The sequence below is a fragment of the Cuculus canorus genome, chromosome 4 (assembly GCF_017976375.1).
Source record: "Cuculus canorus isolate bCucCan1 chromosome 4, bCucCan1.pri, whole genome shotgun sequence".
Lineage (NCBI taxonomy): Eukaryota > Metazoa > Chordata > Aves > Cuculiformes > Cuculidae > Cuculus > Cuculus canorus.
Window position 1 is genome coordinate 67,272,541 of NC_071404.1, and position 7,849 is coordinate 67,280,389.

Genomic DNA, 7,849 nt, shown 5'->3' on the forward strand with positions numbered 1-7,849 from the left:
TAGACGGAGTGCTTACAGCTTAGTTATTAAGCTGTGATAAAGAGAGTTTGTAATTGGACCTGCCAGCAGAACCTTGATTAAAGAGGGGGATATAGGCTCAAGTATCATTTGATAAGCTACTTGAGCACGCGGATCAGCAGCCGCCAGTAACTGCCTCCAGTGGCACAGAACGTTTGTGCATTACCTCTACAGCCTCTCTGTGCACTGGTTGCTTCTTACTCCTACCATTTCTCCTGCAGCAAGACTGCTGTGAATGCCGTGCAGGATTGCAAATGCACACCAAGACCTGTGCTCCAGACACAGAGAGGAGAGGTGGCAGAGAGTGTGTGAATGTATGGTAGCTGCTGGCTTCCAGCACCCTAATAAGGAGATCAGGAGCTTCAGAAGTTACACCAATTTCCCAGTTTTATGTTAGCAGAAGCTCCCGCCTATGATGAGAGCATCAAAGAACGTTTGTCCCTACATGTATCATGGCAGCACTCAGCAGAAAGGATGACCAGACCAAGCTAGAGTGTGCATTAATTTATTCCTCCTGCATGATGAAGGCTTGCAATTCTCCCATATTTGTGCATCGGCCTTTCTGGTGGTACACAGGACTCTTGCCCACACTCCCCAGAACAGCTTCCTCCCTTGCCAACAGAGCCCTCCCTCTGCTCTGAGGGCTTATCGAGCCTGTTGCTTTGCATTTTATACATGAAATAACCTTTTGCCGTAGCCATGCATCTGTCTGACAAAATCACTGAGGCTTTAGAAATAAAGACAAGAACAAGGCATTTTATGAGCTTTATTCAGGAAGGAAATCCATCTTACAATTGAGCTGGGCTTAAGCGTGGAGTATGATATAAACCTGTGCAGATTACCTCACCCCGTGCAATGGAAGTTAATCTATTGGAAAAGATGGGTGCCTGTTCATTACAACCAATTACCATCGGTCATAATCCTTCTAGGAAGTACGTGGAGAATGACTCAGTGCATTTGATGAGTTACACTGCCGGTTTTCCCAGAAGCACTGGCCGGCAGAATTACCAAGGCTGGTCCAAAGCTTTCTGAATTGTAGGGTATGTATATCAGTGCAACACTTGACTTAGCTCACGGTTAACTGGCAACTAATGGAATGGGACTGACCAAGATAAAAGAGGCAGCAGCTGAAAGTTCAGCAGAGAAATGCATCTCCCTGAGTGTGCATCTGCCCACTCTATCTTTCTACACTCTTTTGATAGGTCTGCAGCCAAAGGAGCTCTGAGCTACTAGCAATACTTCAGATTTGTATAACTGAGGATTTAAATGCTTTACAAATGTTAATTTAGCTTCTTAGCAGGTATGTGGATGGGATCCTTCATCTTCACATCTGTAGCATGTGTGAGGTAGAGAGAGAGAGAGAGAGAAAGAGAGTAGCTTTACAGTCAGTGAGAAGCGTGCCAAGTTTGAGGCTTGTCAGGTCTGCAGGAGGGTCAAGCACAGGCTTTTCAGAAGTACCTACAAGAGATTTACTCCTATACAAGCAGAAGGCAATGACAGTAAAATAGACCTGAGCCAGGGCAAAATATTATAGCAACTGTTGTAGAAGGTTCCCTGTGGGGGGTCTGTCACACAGACAAGAATAGATCTTTCATCAAAGGAGCATTTTGGGTGCCCCTCGGTCCAGTGATATTGACAACGTGGCATTTGAGGAAGAAAGAGATTCAACATCTGTATTTTTAATTGAGAGTTAACCCACATTTTGAGTTATTTGGAGCACTGTCTCCACACAGGTGGACGTCCTTGCTAAAAAGATATGGACATTCTGAGTAGAGGGCTTATTTTGCTTGCATGTGTCCCTGTGCAACCTGATAAGAATGCAGCCCTTCTGTCAACACTAGATGGGTGCATAAAACATTCTCTACCACATCGGCAGCATACATTTGGAAGCATCACTATTAAGTAAAAAGTAGCAAGTGCTGTCAGCAATGTTTGAAAGCAAGTAGTCTGCACAGCTGTTCCACAGCGGTAGCTTTAATTTTCTGCTGATGTGGGGCGTAGATGATCTAATATGAACTGTGGGCTTGCACAATGTCAGAACAGCCCTGAGAACTGCAAAAGTCTTGTGTATATTGAAGGAGAAAATAGCCAGGAAAAACTCTGCCCAAGACCAGCTGGTGTGAAGTAGTTGGCTCAAAGACCTTGCCTACCTCAGAGTATGAGCAACAGGAGGGGAACAGCAGTCCCCACTAACATATGATACCAAGGAAGGTGTGTGCTGCTGAGGCACATTTTCTACAGCAGCATGGAGAATTTAAGCTACCAGAAAGTGGTATCCTACATGATCGGCTTGCTGGTTACCAGAGCAAATCCAGCTGCACACAGTGGCAGCTGAGGACTGTGCAGACTCACGGCTGCATTTTGCCAACCCACCTATTGCACTACTTATGTACATAAACTAGATTTTCTCAAGCATTTTCAGATAGATTTGTGGACCAAAAATTAAATAAAAGCATATAGATTCTTAGTTTCTTCTAGAAACATCATTCTAAATGCTAGCCATGCCTCTAGAAATATCTAGAAGAGATTATTTGCTTTGTTGAGGCCTGCATCTCTGTTTCAGTGAATCGAAAGGTTGTGACTAGAAAGTGAGTGGTTTACTACAACCTCACCTTTCTTTCTCCTTTGTTAGCAAGGCAGACCAGTTTCTGGAAAGACTGGTCCTGTTGAAAATCAGTGAATAGTGAGGGACATAAGTAGATGGAGAAAGCGTAAGACTCCACACCTCCATTCTGTGAAACTCTGACAGAATAAAATAGAGGCACCACTGCGTATACAACTTCTATTGCTAGATGTCTTCAGAAAGATGGGGTTCTAAAATTCTGATTTGTTGTAGGAATAGATGTTTGGGATGTTTCATGCACACACTTCTGGCCTATTACTTCTATCAATAGAAACTGCAAGTGCTAAGCATCCCCATCTGCTTCTCAGCTGAGCCAGAATGGATTATCAACAATCGCTGTGGGATAGACAAGAGCTTAGATAAGTAGTATCCAGATGCATGGGCACATGCACATATTAACCACGTCAGTTATTCATCCTGTGTGACATCAGGTTGCCATTCTGTTGCTTGCTGCATGATTTGTTGACAGCTATGATTCCTTACACCTCAGAGCCTGAGGTCCCACCCCATGGCCATGCTCATACACAGCAGTTGTGTACTGTGCACTGTGCTCTTGCTGTGCAAACCAAACTGTCAGCTGGGTCTCAAGAGGGCGAGTACTATTTGGTGAATGTCTTAATATGATGTATTCGGAGAAGATTTTGTCCTACTTCATCAGATCTTCCTTGAGTTTGGCTTTCTACATCACTTATACATCCTCTGGAAGGAGGAGTCTTTTTTCTCTCTTCTTTCCCTCACTGCCCTCTTAAATACCTGTGCATCACCTTGTTTATTTTTTAATTGGTCCATGCAGAGAAAGGCCAAGGAAAGCCTAACTGCACCTACAAACTTGTGGTCACTGCATTGTGTGCACACAGAGCTTACCAGGAACAGCAGGGCATTTGCTGCAAGAAGAGTTTGTCTATGCCATAAGCTGAAGACACAGCAACTGGAATTCCATGTGCTGGCACCTTCAAAGGAGCATCAGAGTCCTCATACTTGCTGTCTGGTCCCAGAAGTGATCATGGTTCCCAGAAATGATGACTGGTACCAGTTATTGAATCATGGTTTAATGGAAAGATGCACATTAACCCCGCACATCCTGCAGAAAGAATAGATTGAAAAATTGGATGCAGATGGGAACCCATCTTGTTGTAAACAAGAGTCAGAAAGTTTATGATTAGTTTAGTCATGCTTTTTACAGTATGCAAGTCCAGCATTATTTGTGTGGATCAGCTTGGCTCCCTCTCAGGCTGACACAGATGCTTACACAATCGAAATCAAAGCCTATGAGTAACACGAGGGGTCATAGCTTAACAAAAGGATACAAAATCACAGAGCTGTGCATACAGCACGCACATTAACAAGGTGTTTAAGGTAAAACATCTAAGTAATTACAACTGCTTCTGAAAGGAGATACTTCTAGCAGATTTGTCATAGCTTTAAATGTTCTTACTCAGGGCTGAAAATTAATCCACACTTTCAGATGGGCAACTAAATACTGGCAAGGGCTTTGTAGAAACTAAGAAAAAAACAGCAAGATCATAAAATCATAGAATCATAGAATGGTTTGGGTCAGAAGGGACCTTAAAGATTATCCAGTTCCAACCCTCCTGCCATGAGCAAGGACACCTTCCACCGGATCAGGTTGCTCAAAGCCTCACCTGACTCGGCCTTGAGCACTTCCAGAGATGGGGCATCCATGATTTCTCTGGCCTCTGTTCCAGTGCCTCACCACCCTCAGGCTCTGGAATTCAACTCTAGCAAAGTGTATATGGAGCTACGTTTCAGCACTGTCAGTAACTCAAGCTTTGGCTGAGCAACAGGCAGGTGTTGTGCAGAAAAAGGGTCACCTGCAAACTTGGAAGCTGGAAATAAAAATTGGCATGTCTTTCTTTCATCTTCTTTTAGTCTTCTGCTTTAAAGATGGCTGATTTTTTAAAGATGAGTTCAATATAAGTATAGATAGGTCGGCCTCTGAAATGTGTTTCACAGGAGTGTCTTTGGCATTGTAACAACCTACAAGGCCAGGTAAGTGGCTACACCTCATCAGCCTGTATGCTCTCTTTGACACAGAGAGAGACGCTTGATATAATCAGTCACGCTAGTAGGACTGAAGCAGCATGAGTCTGTATGTCTCAGATCACTGCTAAATAGCTGTGAGTTGAAGAAAATATGACAGTTTCAGCAGAAAAGAAGTTTTTTAAGTTTTTGTGAGATTTTTTCCTACCAGGAAGAAGGTGTCAGAGGTGAAAATGAAGTAAGAGTTCTGACTTGCAGAGCAGTTTTCCACAACTATGTGTCAAAAACTTGCCTGCCCTAAAACCTCCAAGGCCATGGGATGTGCATGGTTATTTAGTAAGTGCCAGACATTGGCTTGTGTTGGTATAATATTTCCATACATTTAGATCTCTGCTATTGTTTTTTTAAGAAATTAAGTGTACGCTTAAGGTAACAGAGGGCAAACTCGTCCACTGATATGCTATCCCTATCTCTGCAGGCACCTGATATCACACTCAGTGTTGCGCACAAGAACACAACTATCCTTCTAATCCCTCATTTCTCCAGCTACAAATAGGATTGGCAGTGGCCAGAAGGACTCCAGCCAGCTCTCTCACCATTCTACGGTTCAGAGACTTGCAAAGGTAAAAGCTGCAAGACTGACCAGGTTTGCAAATGGCAGCTCACTGAAAAAACTAATGAGATGTTATTTTGGGAGATAAAATTACAACTATCAACCCCCTACTCAGTGGAATTACATGAGAAACCACTATGTGGAGCCAGCCACTAATTATTTGGTTGATGAGGAAACTGAATTCAAACAAGCTTGTTATAAAAATTTCATGTTCATGTACTCCCCCACTGCCTTTTCCTTTGCCCCTCTCAAAATTGGGACCCTCTGCTGCAACGTAAATCAGATGCACAAACCCATCAGTGAACTTAGTAAAGTGATGCTGTGGAAACAGAAAGACACATCCCTTCCCTGTCTTTGGCAGAGAACTCTCTACCAGGTTTCCCCAGCTTGTGTATGTAGCTTCTTCCTGCGTTTCCATCTACCTTATTCGTTGTTTTGCTCTCATCTAGTCTAAGCTTTGTGGCCTGTGAAAGAGTACTACATGTTTCCCAGACTAAACAAGAGAACAGAGCACAGCTTAAATGTCATTACTGAGAACGGGCTGTGGTTTGTCTAAATCATCTGGCAGATGCAGAAGCCTCTTCAGCCACTCGATTGAGATGAAATTTAATTTAGAAAACAGAAGAGCTTCCAGATAATGCATATATTCAAAAGGCTGGGAAATATGATTAAATTCTTCAGTCTTAGGCATGACAGGGAATTGCAAGTGTTAGGGAAGGGAACGGTATGAAATGCACACAGCAAGGAAATCCTATCTGTTACTCAAGTCTTCCTCTACTGATGAGCCATAATGAGAATTTATAGACTAAAAGTTCAAACTCAGCTTTGCACTGGGAACTTTCCTCACTGTTTATTCCTTTACTTAATGTGAACATTTCTCTGTGTTTCCAGTGCTGAGTTTATAGGGTTTTTTACAGGTGGGCAAATGACTGGGACATAGCAACATATAGGCCCGTTTTGCTGGAAAGCAACTCAAGGAAAGAAGAACCTCAAGAGTAACACAGCTTTTTGCAGTAATGTGAGGTTTATCTGCCTTTTTTCTCCACTATCTTAAAGGAGAGAGAGAACTGAAATACAGAAGAGAAGACATCTGACACCGTCAATAGCTATCTCGGATGAATTTAGTATTTGATGCATGAATGTGGTAAACTAACTAAAGTAGCCAGTAAGGAATGGGGGAGGCAAGAGTTGCAAATTATCAGGTTTCATGAATAACCAGCCCAACAGCCGCTACCCTAGCTGTAAAGAAGTGTTTTGATGATTACATTCAGGATGATGCTTTGTCAGTCTCTCCCAAGGCAATAATTCAACATTCACGATAAACAACTTGGACGCAAATTTGTCTCTTCCACACCTGAGTGTGTCTCACCATTGCTAGGCTGCAGAGCTAATCCTATTTTCCTTGGGCTCAGTGATTCGTTTGCCCCCTCTTGAAAGCAAAAAGGAAGTTTTGGGAGTATAAATTGAACAAAACCCACCTGCAAGCTCCCTGTGACTTGACACATATTTTTGCTGCCCAGTTTCTCAATCGGTGTCCTGTGGGCAGAGTCCACAGCTTGCAGTTTGAACCATTCAGTCCTCCCTACATCGGCAAGGCCTGGCTTGGGTAGACAAAAACAAAAAATCAGGTGTACTTTCATCCCAATGGGAGCCCTGGAATTTTAAAAGCCCAGGTATTTTTGGCCTAGCTCTGACCCTCCTGGTGCAGGGAGACTGGAGAAAACTTCTGTCCAACCATCCAGCAAAACACTTTGTCCCAAGTTGTTCACACCCAGACAGCTCTGAGGACCTGACCATCCAAGGCAGCCCCAAATTTGGGAGTCTCCTATAAAAATTGGACACAAATAGCTGCGTGTGCTGACACTGCAGCTTTAGTAGATTTATAATGCTAGAGCTCCTCAGTGGATACACAAGCTGATACAATCCCAGCCAGAAAAAAACAATCACAGCTGCTTTGTCTCGTCTGACAAAGGAGCAATGATAACCAATTTCAGCAGTAAGGATAAAATGAGAGTGGTTTGAAAGTAAATTGGATTAATATATTGTATTGCTGCTTGGTTACAGAAACACAAAAGTTTTCATGTGTTAGAAGAGCTGTTTCTGTGTTACCAGTGTCTGAAAGAACATTGTACACAGTTCAGGAGTCACCAAAGAACAACCCACTGTGCCTCAATTTAAGCCTTCAAGTACCATCCTCCAAAACACAGAGTATATTGTAAACATATAGACTTGCAGATTAAATAAGCCTGGACTGTTGAAAGGGTTATTTCTTATTTTAGCAGTTCAAGTCGTTTTAGGGAGCGGTCATTCCATTTTCTATCTTAATAGAGCTTGTCCTACTTAGAGATGACAAAGCCCATTTGTTACGAGGTGACAGGCTCTACCTGAGCTCTGCTTAGGCTGCATGAGGCAAAAAGGGCAGCGGAGCAGGGCACACAGGCAGGCTGGGCTAGAGCTGGCAGGGCTCAGTGCCGAGGGAAGGGAAAAGAACCAGAAGAAGAGAAAGGGAGAAGGAGCTGTAAGGAAGGAGCAGGAAAGCAGACTGTAGGGGATGAGCATACATTTAAAATCAACCAAACCCACTTCCTTAGAGA